The 21,787-nt window shown below is 39.1% G+C and overlaps 1 protein-coding gene across 1 annotated transcript in view; it reads left to right on the top strand.

Moving 5' to 3' along the window:
- Window positions 1-21,787, top strand: part of CACNA1E (calcium voltage-gated channel subunit alpha1 E) — a 405,939-nt gene that overhangs the window by 174,017 nt on the left and 210,135 nt on the right.

Genomic DNA, 21,787 nt, shown 5'->3' with positions numbered 1-21,787 from the left:
CCAACCAGAACACATTAAATATCTCCTCCAGGGAGCAGCCCTTAAAATACAAATGAGAGCTATCATGTTCCCTTCTCTGTCTCTTGAATAAACATCCCCATCTTCTCAAATGGCATGATCTCACACACTTCACCTACACAATCTCTGTCCTCAAGACACTCTCTACTTCGTTAAAGTCCTTCCTCAAGTATGGTTCTTAGAAATGACACCATTGTCCAGATGTAGATTGTTCACAGCAGAGAATGGTAGGACTCTCTAGTCCTGAATATATACCTTTCTTAATGGTTACGTGAGCTTTTTTGACTGCAATATCACACTCAACTCACATTGAGCTTGTAGCCCACTAAAACTTTTTTCAGACATTTTTCAGACAAATGATCATATAGACACAGTTTTCTTCATCTTTGAAAATAAAGAATTGAGCAGCTACTCTTCTGCCCCTACCCCATGCATTATTGTCATCTCTTCTTTTCCCCAATGGAACTAAAAAGACCAAATTAAGAAAAAAAACTGCAGTGTCATGCCTCACACAATAAAATAAGTACAACATAAAACTCATTTACATTTTTAAAAAATTTATGTTCTATTGCTTGCTTTGGAGGCTATCTTTTGTACATCTTTAATTTAGCTGATAAATTCCCAGTATAGTCACATCAGTGTCTTTAGAGAACTTGCCTTTTTTTCCTTATTTATGCTTCAGAATTTCATTTTTTAGAGTTTTCCACAAGAGATGTCCTGGCAAATGTTTAACTACTAGTTCTCAAAACAAACAAACAAAAAAAGTATGTAGCACATACTTTGTAGTTTAAACTTCATTGCTAACATTTTTTTCATTGTCTTTCTATGTAATGAGCAAACAATAAATTAATTCCCAATTTGTACAAATTGGCCAAACCAGTACAAGCCAGCTCTAGCACATCCTTTTGGACCTCACTTGGACTGACTGCTCTTACAGATTTTAGAGCATGGGATTTTACATGTCCTTTCTCTGACTGCTTTAAAATACTCTCCTTAAATTTCGGGTTCATGGCAGAGTATGCTTGAGATTCTGCTCCTCTCATCAGAAATTCCAAGACAGATTGACAACACTTCACTAAAGTTACCATTATTGACTTCATAAGTAAAGAAAAAATCTGCTTTTGTTAAACTCTGTAGCTCACTTTGCTTGTTTCCTCTGCTTTGTACATTTTTGTAAAGAAATCTGAATCCGTGGGTTTTGTTGTTGACTCCTTTATTGGTTTTTTTTTTTTGCGTGAGAATTTCAAGTCTTGTCTACTGCTGTTCTTCCTACATTGAACTACTTTCTATCTAGTTTGATGGATTTATATGGGTAGTTCTCTTTTTTCCTTCCTTTTCAGCTTAAAGCCCTTTTGATTAGATTTGCAAGATGTCAGACAGATGCATTCTTTTAAAAATGATTTTTGTTACTCTCTCTCTTTTTTTACATTATAATTTTCCCTGGCATCCCTCCTTCTCTCTCTCCTAGATATTCATCCCTTGTAAGAAATAATATTTTTTTGAAATATCTTATTTTTATTTATTTATTTACTTTTAATTTTCAACATTCATTTCCATAAGCTTTTGAGTTTTAAATTTTCTCCCCCTCCCTCCTTCCACTACACTTTCCCCAAGATGGCATGCAATCTTACATAGGCTCTACATACACCTTCATATTAAACATTTTTTCACATTAATCGTGTTGTAAAGAAGAATTAAGATGAATGAGAGGAACCATGAGAAAGAAGAAAGAAAACAACAACAACAGTAACAAAGACAGCAAATAGTATGCTTTGATCTGCATTCAGACTTTAGCTTATCGTCTAGATGTGGACAGCATTTTCCATCATAACACTTTTGGAGTTGTCTTAGATAGTTGCATTGCAGAGAAGAGCCAAGTCTATGAAAGGCATTTCACAATGTGGCTGTTGCTATGTACAATATTCTCCTGTTTCTGCTCACTTCACTCAGCATCAGTTCATGTAAGTCTAACCATATAAGACTTTCTGAAGTCTTCCTGCTCATCATTACTTATAGCACAATAGTATTCTATTACATTATACCACAACTTGTTCAGCCATTCTCCAATTTATGGGCGTCTCCTCAATTTCCAATTCTTGTCCACTGCAAAAAGAGTTACTATAAATATTTTTGTACATGTAGGTGCTTTCTTCCTTTTTATGATATCTTTCAGATTTAATGGTATTGCTGGTTCAACAAATAACATTTTTTAAAATTAAAAAAAGAGAAAAGAAAAAAAATCAGCTAAATTCATCAATAAATTGGAAAAAGTCTGAAAGTAAGTGTAATATATGATACTTGGGGACCTCTCACATATGCAAAGGAGTGGGTGTGTCTTGTCATATCTCTTCTTTGAAGTCATACTTATTCTTTGTAATTTTACTGTACTTGCTTTTTATTATTTTGTGGTTGTCCTTTCCATTTAGGTTATTGTGGTAATTGTGTATTTTGTTTTCTTGACTGCTTACTTTATTCTGCATTGGCTCATATAGATATTTCAATGCTTCTCTGTAATGATCATACTCATCATTACTTACAGCATAAAAATATTCCATTATATTCACATACTCCAATTCCCTAATAATGAGGATCAATTTTGTTTCCAATATTACTATTACAAGAAGTGCTAATATAAGCATTTTGGTTTATATGAGCATTTTCTCCCTATCAATGGTCACTTTAGTGTATAAGCCTAATAAATAGAATCTCTGGGTCAAAGGTAATGGATATTTTAGACTATTTACATTGTTTTACAAAATGCTCATGCTGATTCACAGATCCATCAATAGTGCACTAGTGTGCCTTTTTTCCACAACTCCTCCAACATTGACAATTTCCTTTTTTTTTCTTTTTTCTTTTCTTTTTTTGTCTATTTGTACCACGTAAAGTGAAAGCTCAGGGTTGTTTTGATTTGAATTTTTTCTTATTATTAGTGGTTTGGGGCATTTCTTCTTATGATTGTTAATAACTTGTAATTTTCCTTTTGAGAATTATTTGTTCATATCCTTTGACTACTTATTTAGTTGTGAGTAGCCTTTGTGTATATATGGTGGGAGTTAATTCTTTATATATTACAGATACCAAACCTTTATCAGAAAAATTTGATCCAAAGATTTCCTCCCCCTTCTCTTCTTATTCTAAATCCTTATGCATTTATTTTGTTTGTACAGAAGCTTTTCAGTTCCATGTAGTCAAAGTTATCAATTCTATCTCCTGTAATTTTCTTTATTTCTTGTTTGATTATGAATACATCTCCTACCATTGGCAGTGAGAGATGTATATTTGCTTCTCTTCTCATTTAAAAAAATATATAATTATCTTTAATATCAAAAGTTCATGTATCCATTTAGAATATAATTATCTTTAATATCAAGTTTATGTATTCATTTAGAATATATTATGGAAGCTTACATAAGGTGTTGTCTAAGCCTAATTTCTGTCAGTCTGTTTTATAGTTTTCCCCAAAGTATTTTTTAAATCAAATAAATTCTTTTGTAAATAATTTGTTTTCCAAATTATTGAAAACTAGGTTATTAAATTCCATAATTTCTATTTCTTCCTTGTATACTCTGTTCTATTGATCTACTTCTTTATTTTTTAATCAATACCAGTGGTTTTGATGACTACTGCTTTATGGTCTGAAAGTGCTATTTCATACCCTTCACCTCTACATCGTTTCATTATTTCCCTGGATATTCTAGCTCTTTTATTTTTCCAAATAAATTTAGTTATGCTTTTATTAAGTTCTTTAAAGTATCTGTTTGATAATTTGATAAGTATAATATTAAAACCATCAATTAACTTTAGTATGATTATCATTTTTATAATATTGGCATAGCCTAGCCATGAACACTGAATATTCCTCCTGCTATTTGAGTTCTTCTTTATTTGTTTGCATTTTGTAATTGAATCTATTCAAGTATTTTGTATTCTTTGGTTGATTGATACACAAATATCTTATGCATTTTATAGTTATTTGGAATAAGATTTCCCTTTCTATTATTGCCTTTTGGATTTTGTTATTCTTGTATAGAAATACTGTTGTTTTTGAGAGTTTATTTTGTAACCTGAACTTTTGCTAAAGTTATTCATTATTTCAATGAATAGCTTTGTGATTCCCTAGGATTTTCTTAATAAACCATTGTATCAGAAAATAAAGATAATTTTGTCTCCTCTTTACCTATCTTTACACCTAATTCCTTCTCTTGTCTTATATTACTAGCATTTCCCAAACTATATCAAACAACAATGTGGAGAGTGGGCACCCTTACTTTACTCCTATATTTACTGGAAAAAATTACAGTGTGTTCTTATTGCATATGATACCTGCTTTTGGTTTTTATCATATTAAAAATGATTCCCTCTATTCCTATACTTATTAGGGTTTTTAAATGAGTGATATATTTTGTCAAAGTTTTTTTATCTGAATCTATTGAGATAATCATATGGTTTGGGATATTTTTATTTTAAAATGATTGATTGTGTTGTTCTCCTAATGTAAAATCATCTTTGCACCCCTAGTTAAAATCCAGTTTAGTCATAATGAATGATTTCTTGGATGAGCTGTTGTATTTGGCAGGATTTTATTTAAAAATTTTTAATCAATATTCATAATATTGGTCTATAGTTCTCCTATGTTTTGTCCTTCCTTGGTTTAGGCATTAGGACTACATTTGTTTCATAAAGAGAATCTGGTAGGGTGCTTTCTCTTTTGATTTTTGAGATTTTTTTTTGCAGTATTGGTACTAATTATTCATTGAAAGTTTGATAAAATTCTCCTGTGAATCCATCAGGACCAATTTGTTCTGTCACACATCCCCTTCTTGCCCCCCCCCCCCGCTTTGGTAATTCCTTCATAGCTAGTAAAAGAATCATTTTCTGAAACAGTATTATTTACGGTCTCTATTTGTTCTTCTGTTAGTTTGGGTATTTCATGTTTTTGAAGGTATTCCATGTCTTTTGTGTTCTTACTTTTGTTAGCATTTAACTGGATATAGAAGATTCTGATGATTCTTTTTATTTCTTCTGGTTTTGTTGTGATTTCACCTAGTTCATTTGCTTTTTTGTTGATTTAATTTTCTGCCCTCTTTTTAATCAGATTGGCTAAAGATTTATTAATTTTTAGTCTTCTCAAAGAACCACCTATTAGTTTTATTGATCACATAGTTTGTTTTTATTTTCCCTTAGATTTCTACCTTATTTTTTTCTCCTCTCATTTTTCAGATCTCTTGTGCTTTTAAAACATCTGTCTATTAATTGGCTTTCTAATTTTAAAAAATGCATATCCAGCTTATTAATCTTGTTGCTTCTATTTTGTTAATGAATATTTGTAGGGATATGATTTTCCCCATGAGGCCTTCTTTAGCTGCTTCCCAGAAATTTTGCTATGTTGTTCCATCATTATGATTTGCTTTCACCTAATTGTTGTCTCTATGATTTGTTCTTTGACACATTCATTATTAAAGATTTCATTGTTAAGTATCATTTGGGCTGCATTTTGTTTGTGCTTCCTGAACTGGTGACTGTTTTTATGACCCATAAAGGGTATGTACTATTTTTTCCTTTTTACATTTGTTTGCAATATCTCTGTGCCCTAATACATTGTCAATTTTTATAAAAGTTCCCGGCAGTGCTAAGAAATATGTGTATTCTTTAGCAGTCTTATTTAGAAGATGTCAAAATTCTTTCAGATCTAATTTCTGCACCTTTTTCTAAAGACATTGCTTTCCCTCTTCTCTTCTTTCTCTCTCCAGATTCTCTCTCTGGCTTCTCTATAATTCCCAAACCCTCTAAATCTCTTCTACAACTTCTTCTCCTTCTTTAGCTAAAGTACTTCTACCAATCCTTCTCTCACACACCATATTCTCCCACCTATGGCAGAGGATGGTTTTTAAAAAAGATCTATAGCCCACAGCCTTCATATAAATTATTTCAACTCATTTCCCATTTTAACCAGTTCGCAGTGATGATGCATCTGGTGACCTGGGACAACAGTAACTTTCCTATTTATAGTACCAGGATTGTGGGTGGTGCTTCCTGTTTGTATTAGAATTTGTTTTTGCCCACCAAGTCTTTTCTTCAGTTCGATGTAATTCCTCCTTGTCCTAGGTATAGGAACTAATCCTTATTTTCAAGGATGGCCCAGCATTGCCTGATATTGCCTTTAAGCAGCTGAGGGGGAGGGGCAGGGGGCTGACTCAATGTGTGGCCTGTCACACTGCAATGTTGTGGTGCTTGCTCCTTGGAGGCCTACTATCCAAGAACAAGCTTGTCCTGACACTGCATAATGTGGGAGATTTCACAGGATCAGTGCCCAAGGCAGCAGAGCTGCCAGCCAGGTGCATGATACCTAGATAATTATGTGATTACACAGACCTGGCAGTATGCTAATGTATTTAGGTTGGGGCAGGGGACCTCCAAGGAATGAAGGCTGCTTAAGGAGAATGCTAATTGTTCAGAGCCCAAGGAGGATGAATCTTTTCATGAGACCTTCTTAGATCACCCCAGTCCTTAAGGGCACCACCTTCTGAAATCCCGTAGCCCTACCTAGTAGTTTCTATCATTTCGATATCTCTTGACATATGATGTTTTAGACCATCAGTTATCATTTCCTCTGTGTGTGTGTGTGTGTGTGTGTGTGTGTGAGATTTCCTCAAATTCATGAAATGAAAGTAAGGGTTTTTTTGGGGGGGAGTGGAATTAGATCAATCTGTGTATCCATCACAGCCCTATCAAAGTGCTTTGCATACAGCAGAGACTCAAATAAAAAATTTGTCACTATTAGCAGACAGTATGTTCATGGGACAAAGTGAGATATAGTTATTCCTTCTACATCCCAAGGATTAGGGACATGGCACCCCTGTTATCTGGAAAATCCATGTAAAATTTTTTGGCCCTCCCTTTGTACCAAAGAAGAAGTCTAATTTTTTTTGGAGACTATTAGGGTTGAGGGACTTGCTCAGGGTCATACAGCTAGTAAGTGTCTGAGGCTGGATTTGAACTCAGATCCTCCTGACTCCAGGGCCAGTGCTCTATCAGCTTTTTTATTTTTTCTCCTTTTATGGGGTGTTTACAGTACCTTACTGTAAAATTTGGATCAAGTATTTGGTTATTGGCTATATTGTATAATACTATACATATTGTTTATGCATTTCTGAGTATCTAAATTGTTTCTGTGTTGTCTGCTGGCCTTCCACAAAACTCCCCCCAAATTCCATTTAATTTCTTATGCTGGCCTGTGGTATATTAAAACTGCAATGGGGAAAATGTTGACGTGGAAGGGATAACTGTACAGTCTTTAGGGAACTTTTCCAGATAGAGCTTATCTTTAAGACCTAACTGAGTTTTAGGATTTTTTCCCCCCTGAGTATGATAAGGGTCCATTCTGAATCAGAAAAGTTTCTGATCCAATGATTTAATACAACAATTGTTTTTTAAGTATCTACCGAGATCTACTAAGAATCAAGGGAGATAATATTTGTAAAGTGTTTAACATAGCCTGACACACAATAGGAGTTTAGGAAATGCTTGTTCTCTTTCCTTTCTCTATTATATACTAGTTCTACACTCACAGGATTGTTATTTGTCCTCTGTTCTTGAAGAGGAATATGACATCAGGAAGGTGACGGAATGACATACGAGTGAACTGGATAAAAGCGAGGGAGGGCTGTGTGCTAAGTCACCAGCCTCACTCTCTCCTCCAGAGCCGTGTGGGTCCAGTGGTGGGATCAGGATGACTGGAGATGGCCCTGGATGCAGTGGAAAACCTTGGCCTTTTAAAGCTAAGGTCTTTAGTAGGTCTTAGCTTGACTCCAGTTCTATGCTGTGCTAGGTACTTGGTATCAAAAGACAAAAAGTGAGACAGTAGTTTTCCTCAGTGAACTTACATTCTACTAGGGATTTTCTTTAAAAATGGGGCCGTAGGAGATATGGAGCTTTCATGATCTCTCATCGCAGTCCTACCTGCATTTCTGGATTCACAGCCCAAAGGTGTTAATGTTAAGGAGTTAACTGTTGAACCAATGATAAAAGAAAATAAAATGGAGGGAGTGGAAGTGGTTTCCTCTGCTCTATTCTCCAATTTCTCTATGACCTGGCTTAAAAGCAGGACTCTTACATTTCTGATCTGAGTCCCTGTCATTCTGAGGTAACATGTGGAGGGGCCAGTGCTAGTGTCCCAGCTCTGACACTAAATGACTGGTTCGCTTTGGGCAAGTAACTCCTCCAAGCCTCAGTTTCCTGATTTGTAAAGTGGAGATGACCATGCTTTGTATCACCATTATCACAGAACCACCATAAGAATTGGATGAGATAATACACATAAAACCCTTTGAAGGCATTAATTGCTTTGTAAATGGCAGTGATTGTTATTATACTTTAGCAAGTTGAACAGCTTTGTCTTACTCATTAGATTTCTAATATTGATCTGATTCTAGCCAAGTCCCGTTGAGAAACAATGGGACCCAAGTTTTCCTGTCAGAATCAGGTCCTGTTGGCAGTGGATTGAGCCAGACTTGCAATGGTCAGTACATGAAGAATATATAGGTCCACCAAGGCAGGACAAAGAAGTCCAAGGAGGCAGACAATTAACATTAGAAGATCCAAGAGTAGATAGCAGTGGATACCGCAGCACATTGGTCTGCATAGTATCAGGAGAAACTGGTATTGGGCAATAGGTGGGTAGATATTGTCAGGAAGGTCTGGCATTATTCATTTTTAGACACTGGGGTTCAGGAAATGGCTACAGTCCCTATGAGGGCTGGGAAAAGCAAGAGGGTCACAGAGAAGTTGGGGTACTGAGGAAGGAACCAACATAAAGAACCATAAGGGAATTAAGACAGAGGTCCAGTTTCTGGAAGAAGTATACTTTGAATGGAGGGAAGGGTAATCAGGAGGAATAAGGCAAAAGCCCGGTGAAAGGAATCAGAGTATAAAGGAAGATTAAGACTAGAAGAAAGGCTAACAATATTGTCCTGCAAAGCAAAGATCTAAAGACCCAGAGCTCGAGGTGGGAGTGAAATGGCCATAACTTGAGGAACAGAGGGAATGGGAGCCAGGCCAACCCAGACACTTGTGCTGACTCCAGTTTGTACTAATGCCAGAATCCCAGGTCTCCCTAAGTGGTTAGATAATGCCCAGTGTATCCAGGAACCCTATTGAATAAGCATCAAGGGGTGTGTGTGTGTGTGTGTGTTGTGTGTGTGTGTGTGTGTGTGTGTGTGTGTGTGTGTGTGTATTAGGGAGGAGGGCTAAAAGAGAGAAACCAGGAATATGGTTAACCTTGTTTGTGATTGCTTTCATCCATGCATCAGAGTATGACTATGTGTCTTCACTTTAGGGGTCTGTAAGACTTCCTTCTGCCTTTGCCAGGATCGCTGTGGAGAAAGCAGGCTTCCTCAGAGCTCAGGAAGGAAAAACTTCCTCTTTCAGCCTTCCAAGTGGGGAAGCTGGGATCTTTTAAAATAAAATTTTGAACTGATCTGAAGTTTGACTCCTGGGTGTAGGTGTGTATAATGATTGATCATCATGAGAGAGGGATTGCGAGGTGCTGTAGCAGCACCCAACTGGGAACATGGATCCATTTCAAACCTGAGAGTATTTGAAATGAATCAGTCTCTCACTGTCTACCTCCTCCCCATTTCCTTCCTCCCTACTGCCTTCTCTCATCTCCTCTTTTCTTTCTTTATTCTTCTCTCCCTCTTCACTAGTTTTCTCCTCCAGCCCCTCTTGTCTGCTAATGGAACAAACAGTCAGCACTGCTACTGAGAAAGAATGAGGCTGGGTCAACCAAATTTGACACAGTAGGGCCTAGACGATTTTTATGTATTTTGATACTAAACTAGTACCAGGCAGCTGATATGCAAATTTGGCTTTGGAAATAGACACTAGTTTATTTCTCCTAGGGGTGGTACTGAAATGTTAATGGGGAAGATTCCTGGCCTCTGCCCAAAGACCATCTTTCTTTCTACTCTCCTCACTTTCCTTCCACCTGGCCATAGTCACTGCCCCTTCATCTTTCCTTTCCTCCACCTCCAACAGTCTTTAGGATAGCATTGTTACACATTTTGAGTTGAAAGGGATCTTAGAAATGATTGAGGCCAACCCCTTATTTTTTGTAGACAAAGAAACTAGAACCAAGAAAGGGGAAGCAATTTTTGGAAGCCATATTGGTAGAGAAGGAAGTTGACCCAACATGGATACCAAAGATTTGGGTCCACACATTTTGTCTTCTGCTTTCACTTAATATCTCTGAGAATCAGATTTTCATTTGAAAAAGGAGGAATGTGAACCAGATAGCATCTAAGGTCCCTACAAGTTCTAAGTCTATTATCCTAAGATGTGCCCAACATACAAGGGTAGCAAATGGGAAACAGAGGATACAAAACCAGGTCTTTGAGCTCCAAAATCTAGTACTTTTTTTTTTTTACTTATTTCCTGTTCTGCTCTCATGGTTTGCTCACTGAATGTCTTCTAACCGTGACCAATCCTCAAATTGCAAAAAAAAACAGAGTTCCAAAACCAAAGGTTGCAAAAGTCCAAATTAGTCATGAGCTAAGGGGTTTGTTTTTCTAATGCCCAAATTCAAGTTTAGTGCTTCATTTCAGTCCCTTTCTTTTCCTGCCCCACCTGCAAAATAGAGGGTTTTGTCTTTCCAGAGGACAGGAGAATTGAAGGGGAAAGTAGAGTCAGACTTGATTCATTTTTAATCTTTTCTTGAGCTCACTAGAGATAAGGGTGGTGGAGCTTTTTTACTTTCTGAGGGGATTAGAAGATGAGGTCCTTTGTAGCATGATAGGAGAAAGCTCCCAGTCACTAAAGAAGGGCTTATTAAGTGATAATCCCAGATAAACCTCTGGTAATCAGTCACTGACTGCCTACTTGATGATGAGAAAATATCAAGGCATTTCATTAACTCCTTGAGAAATCCATATAAACCTCAAGTCTGTCTGTCTGTCTGTCTGTCTGTCTGTCTGTCCCTCTCTCTCTCTCTCTCTCTCTCTCTCTCTCTCTCTCTCTCTCTCTCTCTCTCCCTCCCTCCCTCCCCCCTTCCCTCTCCTCTTCCTCCTCTCCTCTCCCTCTCCTCCTCTTTCCTTCTTCCCCTCCCCTTGACTCCTCTTTATCCTGCTTCTCTGTTTAGAAACACACATTCAGTGACTGTTGCTTGGACTTCCTTTTCCCTCGTATAAGACCTCTACCTAAATCCTATACTTGAACAGACATGGAATGTTATCTGTCCCAGTAGAACCCAAACTGACTGCAAGGACTGTTTAATTTTTGTCACTGTATTTCCAGCACCTTGCTGCATGCCTGGCATAACAGGATTTCTGTTGGTTGTTGATTAGCTAGGGAGATGAAAATTCGTCCAAGACAGCCCCTTGTCAGATCACTTCAGGAGGGTGGTACACCTGAATTGAGGAGGTAAAGTAATAGAAAGAGTTGGAATCGTGGTGTTTTTTAGGTCCCATCTCCCCCATCTCCCCTGTCATTTAACAGACTGGAAGACCATGTGTGTATTTATCTGCCTAGTCAGCTGACCTATTCTCTTAATTTATATATTAAAATACTGTTTCTACTGATGAGATCATCACTTTCGGCTCACTTGTTCTTTCTCACTTTCGCTTCAGTCTCACTACAACAATGGTCTTAGGATATAAGCCGTGGTGCATTGCAAGTGGTGAAGGTATTAGTTATAAATATGTTCTTCCAGTATTTCCATTAGTAAGCCCTTCTGAATAGGAGCCAGGATGGATTTGCCTTATATTGAGCTCTGAACTCTAAGTGGGTGGTTTTAATAAGGCTTTAGCGGCTTTCCCACCCACCTCCTATCACTGGTCCAGATGCACCGTATCATCATTGTATACCAAAGAAACAAGGTAGGAGGAATGACAGTGGCCACCAGAAAGTGTGGCCAGGCCACTACAGGCTCCCACACCTTGGAAAACAATAAATGTATGAAGCAGCGTGGTATAGTGGAAAGAGTGCTGGATTTGAAGTTGGCAGAAACTTGGGTTTGAATCTTACTTCTGTTATTTGGACAAATCATTTAATATCTGGGCCTTCATTTGTAAAATGGAGATAATAACTGTAATACTGACATCAGTGAGTATTTCAAGTGAAGTAATTTACAAACTTCAGATAAGTGGGCAATATTAGGAAGATAGGTGACCTGGGGGTCACCTATCAGAATTCTAAATCACTCTCTTTGTCCCTAATAGCCAATGGGAATGCTCAGTTGGAATTATCTTTGTGTAAGCAGGAGGGCAGAGGGAGGATGGAAGTAATGTCCTTACTGGAGGCAGGAGGAGACCCAGGACTGGCAATCAAAGAAGAGCAGAGAGGTTTGGATAAGACTTGTCCTTTTCCAAGACAAAAACTAAGAGCAATCAGGTCTAGTACCGTTTGTGTTCTCGTTAACAGCAAGTAATCAATATGCATTTATTCAGTGTCACAGAGGCAGTGAAATGCAGTGCGCTGAGGGCTGACTTTGAAACCAAGAGGACCTGAGTTCAAGTCTTGCCTGAGACACATACTGGTTGTATGACCCTGGTTAAGTCATTTAAGCTCTCGATGTTCTAGGCAACTCTCTAAGACTATACGTTGCAAAGAAGGTAGCAGGAAGTCTTTTCCCATCTTTCTTAATTCTAGAGCTTTCCCTCTATCCTGTGCATAGCTTGTTTGTACACAGTCGTTTGCATAGTTGTCTTCTCCATTAGGTTGTGAGCCCCTCAAGGGCAGGCGCTCTCACATGACTTTCTTCGTATCTCCCGAGACTTACTACAGTGCCTAGCACATAGTAGGTACTTCATAAATGTTTATTGACTGACTGACCTAGTTTCTTCACCAGGAAGTTCTCCACAGCAATGAAATCACAGGTTCAGTCCCTCTCCACTAATGGGATTAGGGATACAATTATATAAATGAAGTTATTATTTTATGTTATTTAAATATTAAATTAAGCATGTCCTTGAGGAATTTACATTTGATACAAATAATAGGATAATGTGTATTGTGAAATTTTAAAGACTTTTTGTAACTTTGTGGCCACTCATTGATGGGCCATCTCTTGATTGCAGGCTGGAGCCCTCCTCATGCCTGTCATCATTGCTTTGAGTCTAGGACCTGGCCTGCATGTTCTCTTCTAGCAGGTATCACCAATTGCCTCTGACCAGAAACTGAATAACAAACCAGCAGAAAGAGCTGTTACCCACAAGGCACCTGAGTTTGCGGAATCTTGTTTTAGAAATTGCATTGTAAATAATAGTTCTTCAATAAAGAGAACTCCTAGTGACTACCAGTTTCTACAAAAGGATGGACCCCATGACCCCAGCCTCATTATTACCAGATTCTCTGTCAGTATTCCAGCCCAGTGAGGTTTCTTTCTCTTAACCCCACCCCTCTTCTTGTTTTTAACAATATTTTCCATCCCAGGAAGGACACGTGTACTTTCATACATGGGTGAGCTATCCTGCTAATGCAGGTGACTATACCTGGGAGTGCTCAGTACTGCCAATACTAAGACCATGTTCATTCCTGCCTGCCACATTGCTGCTCCCTTTGCCTCCATAGTGTCACTCACTATGGTATCCAGGTGGAAAGGGGTGGGGAAGGAGGAGTGTCTTAAGTAATCTACCCCTTGATTCATGATAAGATGAATGGGTGGAGAGCTTTAGTTACTTGTGAGCAGACCCCTAGCTAAGCCAGATGCCTTCTCTACAGCTTGTTTGCGATTTCTCCTACCATTGAGACAGTGTGTTTGTTAAAGATGCCTAAAGATCTAATGTGCAATAATATGCTTTTCCTTCAGGGATGAACAGGTTTAGCCATCATGGTGAATGGTGGCAGGTGCTTCAGTCTCATTTACAGTTCTCCATTGTTCTTGCTATCCCTTGCATCCTCTGGTAGCTATCTTTCCCCTCATTCTCCATGTGGGCTAAAAGAACAGCTACCTTCCCCCCCCCCTTTCTATCAGACCCTTGTTTTAATTTATTTGTTTTTACTTTAAAAAACATTTCAATTTTACTACTAGCCTCCAGAGGCTACTCCAGGTGGGAGCCTGACATTTTGGTTTAGAATTTCCTGGCACAAAAGAAAATTGCTTGGTTTACCAAGAAGACAGCCAGATACACATCTGTGAAGTAGCCTATAGGGTATCTTGTATTTATGCTCATTTAAGAGGCAGTGAAATAGAAAGTAGGTTGGATTTGGAGTCAGGAGAGATCTGGCTTTGAGTCCCAGCTCTGATACTGCCTGTGTGATGTTGGGTCAATCACAGCCTCTTTAAGCCTCTGTTAAAACCTGTAAAATAGGTATAAAAAAAGGATTTCATTGGTATAGAGATCTCTCAGATGAGGAAATTCCCTCTACCAATGTAGATCAGCACCTGCTCTGGACACAGAGTCTCAGCAGGTTGCTTAGAGCACAGGTATGTATCCAGCCTGAGTGTGACACAAACCAGAATAAACTATAATTGCTATAATTGGGAAATATTTAACAAAATAAGTAGAGTATAACAGAACAGAGATAATGTTAATATGTGGTTTTCTAAGTCAATATATGGCCTTTAGTCAACTTGATGTATGGCTTAGCAGCCTCTGTTTTCATTTGAGTTTGATACCACTGGCCTAGGGTACCAAGGAGTTAAGTGAATGCCCTAATATCCCACAACTGGTATGTGTCAGAGGAAGAAATTGAACACAGTGCTTCCTGGCTTCAAGGCTAGCTTTCTAGTCACTACACAATGCTACCTGTCATGCATCAAATGGGGATGATAATACTTGTAATATTCACCTCAAAGGATTGTTGAAAGAATCAAATGGACTAATGAATGTAAAGTACTTTGTAAACACTAAAACTTTATATAAATGGTAATTCCTCATTATCTTCATCATCTGTCAGAATGGTGGGGGTTGGGCAGTGACATACACTGCCTGTAGAAGCACTACCCAGGGTAGTTTGGTGGTTTTGTGAAGGTGGTCCAACCTTGAGAGTAGAGGCAAATGCATTTTAAGTGATGAGGAGGAGGCAGAGTTGCTAGATGGGGTCCAGCTACTCTGTATCTGAACGCCTAAGCTCTCACAGAATAGGAGTTTATACATGTGAGGGGAAGAAGTGTTTCCTTGTAGATCACTGTCTTTAATCTTAATCCTATAGGACTAAGTAAACTCGTGGTTTTATCCTAGCTTTGCCACAGACTAGGAATCATTCCTATCTTCAGTTAGGTATGGAGGTTGGGTGGGGGGGGGCTATTTCATTGGCGTAGCATCATCAGGGAGTTATTTGGTTATGGATACTAATATTGCAACACCTCCCATTTGTGAAGTGTTGTCTCATTCTATCTTGGAAGTAGTCAAAAGTTTGCAAAACACCTATCATACATTTATTTGATTCACTATGATTTAGAAAGGAGTTTCCTGAAGCAGGTTGGTCAAGTCAAATAGTGAAGAAGTAACAACGTGCTCGAACCATCCCCCAAAACTCCTTAGAGCTCTTGCTTTTTCTATATTGACCCTTCCTCCTCTTTACTTGCTTTCTTTTTCCTTTCCTTGAGAATGGTCATAGGACCAGTCAATCCTCTGGCTTTATGAGAAGTGCTTTTACCAAGATCTTTGGATGGTCCTTCCAGGAAAGTTGGGGTGGCCAATGTCCCCTGGTTCCTTTGTGGGATCCCAACTTTCAGTTCTCTCCTTAGGGTGGCTGTAGTAGCAGTAGTAGTAGTAGTAGTAGTTGTTGTTGTTACTGTTGTTGTTTCAGTTAAGGCTGACCCTTCGTGTCCCCTTTTGGGGTTTTCTTGGCTAAGATACTGGAGTGGTTTGCAATTTCCTTCCCCAGGTCAATTTATAGATGAGGAAACTGAGGCAAACAGGGTTAAGTGACTTGCTCATGGTCACACAGTTAGAAAGTATCTGAGGCCAGATTTGAACTCAGAAAGATGAGTCTTCCTGACTCCAGGCTGGCACTTTATCCACTGTAATCACCTACCTCTGCCTCATTAGGATGACTACTCTTGGTCTTATGTCTTTCGACTCTTATGGCTTTGTTTCTCTAGAACACATTTTGACCAGAGAATCTGAACCAGAAAGAACCTTGAAATAGTGTTGTCCCTTCAGCCTGAAAGATAGTTGAGATAGCTAGTGTGGTATGGTGGTGTAGTTAAGGTTGAAATCAGGAAGACCTAGGTTCAGTTACCTCCTCTGACAGTAGCTATGTGACCTGCATGAGTCACTTCATGTCTTTCAACCTCTGTTTACTAATCTATTAAGACACGGGTCTAACCAGGTCTCCCTTTTCCCCATTCAGTATACTCGAGTGACTTCCTGTTTCCTGTAGGATCAAACATAAAATCCTATGCTTGCCTCCTAACCTGTCCCCTTCCTACCTTTCCAGTCCTCTCATACTTTATTCTTTTCCATGTTCTCTGTGTTCTGGTGACACACTGGCCTCCTTGCTGTTCCTTGAACATCTTCCAACTCTGGGCATTTTTACTGGTCATCTGTCATGTCTGGAGCTCTTTCCCTTCTCATCTCCCCCTCCTGATTTCCCTGGCTTCCTTGACTTCCTTCGAGTGTCAGCTTCTTCATTCTCCTGCATCTTGGAGCCTCCCCTCTGAGACCATTCTCACTTAATCCAGTACATAGCTGTTTACATGATGTTTTGCCCAGTTAGACTGTGAGTAACGAGATCAGGCACTATCGTTTGCTTAGTAGAGTGCCAGGCATATCACAGTTGTTCAATAAATGTTTGTTGACTGCCAATAAAATAGGGATGTTAATATCTGTAGTGTCTGCCTCACATGGCTGGTGTAAGGCTCAGAGGAAATGACCCCTCTATCTCTGTAGTGTACTTTGCAAGTTTTAAAGGGTTCCATAAATATCAGTTGTTACTATCATCCTCTTGGCCTCCCTGACAACCCAACTGCTAACCAATGAAAGCTTCTATTTGAGGGGAGTTAAAATCTAAGGTATACTTCAAGATGGTTGAGAGATAGGTTTTTGCAAAGACTTCTGTATCAAAAAGCAGGGTTCCTGTTTCTCAGGGTGGTAGACAGCAGCTTACAGACTGGGAAGTGAGACTTAGTGAGGGAACAGGGAAGGGTAGAGTAAAGAATTCATTTCTTTCCTTCTCTCCATTTCGATTGTTCTACCAATCATCTCTTCTTCCCCCACTCCTCCTGAAGACTAATGTGATAATTGCCATGTGCTCCTGTTTACTCAGGGAGGGGGTGGGTCTGCCACCCCCAACTGGGCAGGTTCCCAAAGGAAAACATTCTCCCTGCCTGGGTGCTGGTACCCACTGAGCATTTTCCCTGCGCAGGTGTACTGCCACCCCCAGACCTTTCTGCACCGTCTGTCATCATCCCCATATAGTGTGTGCACGTGTGTGTAAGTGTCACTCTCAGGGGATTAGAGCCTGCAAGTGAGAACCAGAGGAAGAGGGAAGCCTGAAGCTGATAGCCATGAGCCAGTATTCTGGCCTACGGAGAACTGTGTTAGCTAAACAGGGAGGCATTGACCCTAGGAAGGACACTTCTTTAGTCTGAGTATTCTTTTGCTAGGGTCCTCTTTGACAGCTGTCCCTTCTCTGATTAGGGTTTTACTAAGGTTCCTGGTAACTTTTTTGACTAATCCTGGTAACCTAGTGAGGGAAGAAGAGGAGAGGTAGGTAAATGGGTACCGTGAACTCAGCAGAGGATTCTGGGTAACACTGATATTTTTCACCAGAGTGGGCCTTGTTTAGAGTAGTTTACAATGACTTCCCAGCGTCTCTGAAGCAAGAACAAGTGAAAACCTATAATAATAATACATGAAAGCAACTTGTGAGAATAGAGCCTGTCACTTGTTGGGGGGTGGTAGGAGGGGGTTAGTGAAGAGAAAATGAAAGAAACACACACAGACACACACACACTTACCCTTCTCTCTTCCACCCCCCTGCTATGAGACAGACACATGCACACCATGAGAGAGACAATAGTCACAACTCAGGGGTTTAACTTGCACCATTCACTTCACGTTTCTCCCCTCCTGCTTGGTGCTAAGGCACTTGCTGCCTCCAGAGCTGTTGATGACTTTTAAAAAATGTTATTTTTTCCCTCTCTCAAAAGACACTTCAACAGTCGTCTCTCCTACACTGGACAATTTTAAGATTTTTAATAATGATGAATCAGATGCAGATTGAAGGCTTAATTAGCCCTGGAGAGAAAGTAAAAAAGAAATAAAAAAAAGCTTTTCATCCTGAGGGAAGAAAGACTGGTGTCCATTGCCTGCCCACTGCTGCCTGAGCCTGTCCCTCTGCCCATCTGGCCTTTGTTGTTGATTCATCAGCCACTGAATAAGGTGGGGTGGGACCCCCAGTAAGGGGAGGTGCAGGGAGAAAGTATAGGGGGAGAAAGGCTGGGGAAGGAGGCTGAGAGGGGGCAGCAATTCTATTAAAAGGTTTGTGAATAATCTAGGGAGGATGTCCAACAGCTTTCTCCAGAAAAACCTTTTAAGCTGTCAATCATCTTTAATCATTCCCCAGGGCAGTGGCTGTAGCTACTACTCATTTGCTGCTGTTCATCATTGTCATTGTTGTCATTCGGTAATGCCAATCAGTCATTGTGGTGGTCCCAGCATTGTGAGAGGTGCCACTCAGAGCACCTCACCTGAACAAAGAAATAGAAGACAGAGTCCTTGCCCTGGCCATGTTCCAGCCTTAGAGAAAAGTGGGTCTGGGCTATGGCTCTAGAGGAAGTAAAACAAATTTGCTCCAAGAAGCACTAATCAATCAATCATTGGAACTAACCAGATTTCTTCTTACCCTTCCTGCATGTGGTTGTATATATGAACAGGGCTGTTCCTAGATCATTTAATTCATCAGGGCTGTCACCTCAATTCTTCCAGAAAAAAACAACTTCTTGCCTCAATTTAAAGTCCTTCCAAAAAAGAGAACCCATAATGTCCCTATGTAGCTTATTAATAGTAATAATTGGTATTTACATAGCAATTTAAGATTTGCAAGCATTTTAGTTAATTATTTTATCTGATTGTCATTGCTACCCTAAAAGTACAGATGAGGAAACTGAGACTCATAAAAGTTATCTGTGGTCACATCGTTATTAAGGTTTAGAGATGGGATTTGAAGTTGGGTCTTCCTCAGATTGTGAGGTCTTTGAGGTCAAGGATTGTCATTTACCTCTTTTTGTATCCCTAGTACTTAGCACAGTGCCTGGCATATAACAAATATTTATTGACTGACCTACTCTGAATCTAACATGTTAGCCATGAAATCACATTGCATACTTGCTACTCTGGCAGCTGGGATAATTCTTTTGGATGCCTGATCTAAGCCCTCTCTACTCCTTTTTTTTTTTTTTTGGCTCTTTGGTGAGGCAGTTGGGCTTAAGTGACTTGTCCAGGGTTACACAGCTAGTAACCATCAAGTATCTAAGGCCAGATTTGAATCTACTCTGATGTAAACTGATTCTATCTCAGTTTTTCATCTTTCTTTTTTAAAGAGGACCAATGGCATCACTGACTTATCTTGACTTATGCATGAATTGGATTTAAGTGAGAAAATTACACAAAGTCGTCAGCCTCACTTTCTCTTCAATAGAGCTAAATATATGTTGCAGTTAGAAAGAATTGGGCTCTGTTCATCCTGCTTAGTAAAAAGGCATTTTTCCCCTGAAACTAACACAAAATCAAAAGCAAGTAATACATCACTGAATTGTGTTAGGGAGAGAATAAAGACAAAGGGTTGAGGTTAGGTGTGAAGGGAAAGCTTGTTCCCAAAATAATTATGGGAAATTTCTGCTACCTCGGAAGGTGATGAACTTGGATGATAGATATCATGTGTTATAACAGTAGCTCTTTTATACAGATGAGGAAACTGGGTTCGAGAAAAGTAACTTAGAGCACCCAATATGATACTGTGAACATTATAGGTATTTCAGACGAAGTTTGCTAGGTTAGATGGTCATACAATTATATGACACTAGAACCTAGATATACTGATTACCAGTTTGGAGCTCTTACCCCTGCCATACAATGTCTCTCATTGTAGAAAAAATGGAGGGGAGAATATGGAAGAAATGAGAGTCCGATGGAAAGGGAGTTCAAATCCTCATTCTGCTCTTAGTTATCTATGTAACTATCTTTCTGGGGTTCAGTTTCCTTACATCTAACATGAAAAGGGTAGACTACAAGATTTTTCAGATAATTTCCAGTTTTTAATCCTAAAGAGACCAATTAGAAAAGGAGATTTTTGTCAATACGCATTTATTAAGCATTTACTTTGTACCTGGCACTGTGCCAAGCACTGGGGTTATACAGATAGACAAAAAAAATATTCTCTGTTCTCAAGGAGATTATATTCTAATGGGAGGGGCTATGTGGAAACAACTATGTACATACATGATCTCTCTCCTTCTGTTTCCCTCTCTCTGTCTCTGTCTCTCTTTTTCTCTCTGTCTTTTGTAAATTGGAGGCAATCTCAGAGGGAAAGCCTAACATTGAGGGGGTCCTGGAAAGACTTTTTTTTTTTTTGCAGAAGGCCAGATATTAGCTCAGTCTTGAAGGAAGCCAGAAAAAGTCAGAGGCAAAAGGCAGAGATGAGAAGGAAGAGAATTTCAGGCATAGGGGACAGACAGTGAAAATGCCTGGAGTTAAGAGATGTAAAGTCAGGTTCAAGGAAGAGCAAGAAAGCCAAAGTCATTGGATTGTTGAGTATGGAAAAGAGTGAAGTATAAGGAGAGCGGAGTGTTAGAAATGGCTTTAAAAGTCAAGCAGAGGATTTTATAGCATTCAAAAGAAGAGATACAGTGAAGAAAAATGTGAATATAAATTTTAGCTGTGGAAATGAGAGGGAAAAAAAGGGCTAATCATTGATATCAGAAACAGTGTGCTGATAGAGTGCTGGGCTGGCAGTCAAGGGATCTGAGTTCTTATCCCAACTCTGTGACTGCCCCTCTGTTTGAACAGATAATAATATGGTGCAATGTCTACTCCCAAATGAACTACTCTGGGGAGGAGATGGAAGATTATGAGGAAAAAGATATTTTCATCTAGATACCTGTACTACAATCAAGATTTGCATGTATTTTCTAGTTTACTTTGTATTAGCACCAGGCAAGGGGATTTACTCCATAGTGTCTGGCCCTTACAGGCAACATGATTAGTAGAGAGAATGCTGGGTTCAGAATCAGAAAGATCTGGGTTCAAATCCTAACTCTATCACTAGTTATATGACCTTTAGACAAGCTGTTTAATCTTTTCGTGGCTCAGATAAAAATAACAACAATGACAACAAGTAGCTTTTCTATGGCACTATAGGGTTTTGCAAAATTACACACACACACACACACACACACACACACACACACACATCTCAGGAAGTCACAGAGAAGTTCAGAGGCACATTGGTGCAGAGAGTTTTCCACACGGACAAAATTACAAAGCCTTCTCCAATTTGTTTGTCCTTTGGGTGACTGATGCTTGAGATCAGAGCCTTCATTCCTGCTAGTTGGGAGTATACCATGGTGACCTTGTGTGTGCTGAGGTAGAGAAGAAGGGCTAGCTTATACATTATCATTACAACTAATCAAGATGTGATCACTCACCCCTTGACTCTCCTGTGAGAATGTGACGTGACCTCACAAATCGAAATCCAGAGTCAAGAGAGGCACTTGCTAATAAGATGTAACTATACTCATTAAGCTTCCATATCTGTGATTTTAGTGGGAATAATGATGGCTTACCTTTATGTAGCACTTAACAGTTTACAAAGTGCTTTCCAA

This window comes from Phascolarctos cinereus, unplaced genomic scaffold (assembly GCF_003287225.1).
Source record: "Phascolarctos cinereus isolate Bilbo 61053 unplaced genomic scaffold, phaCin_HiC Scaffold_5;HRSCAF=322, whole genome shotgun sequence".
Taxonomy (NCBI): domain Eukaryota; kingdom Metazoa; phylum Chordata; class Mammalia; order Diprotodontia; family Phascolarctidae; genus Phascolarctos; species Phascolarctos cinereus.
Note: the sequence above shows the minus strand (reverse complement) of the source record. Positions and strands in the feature narration are given on the sequence as shown.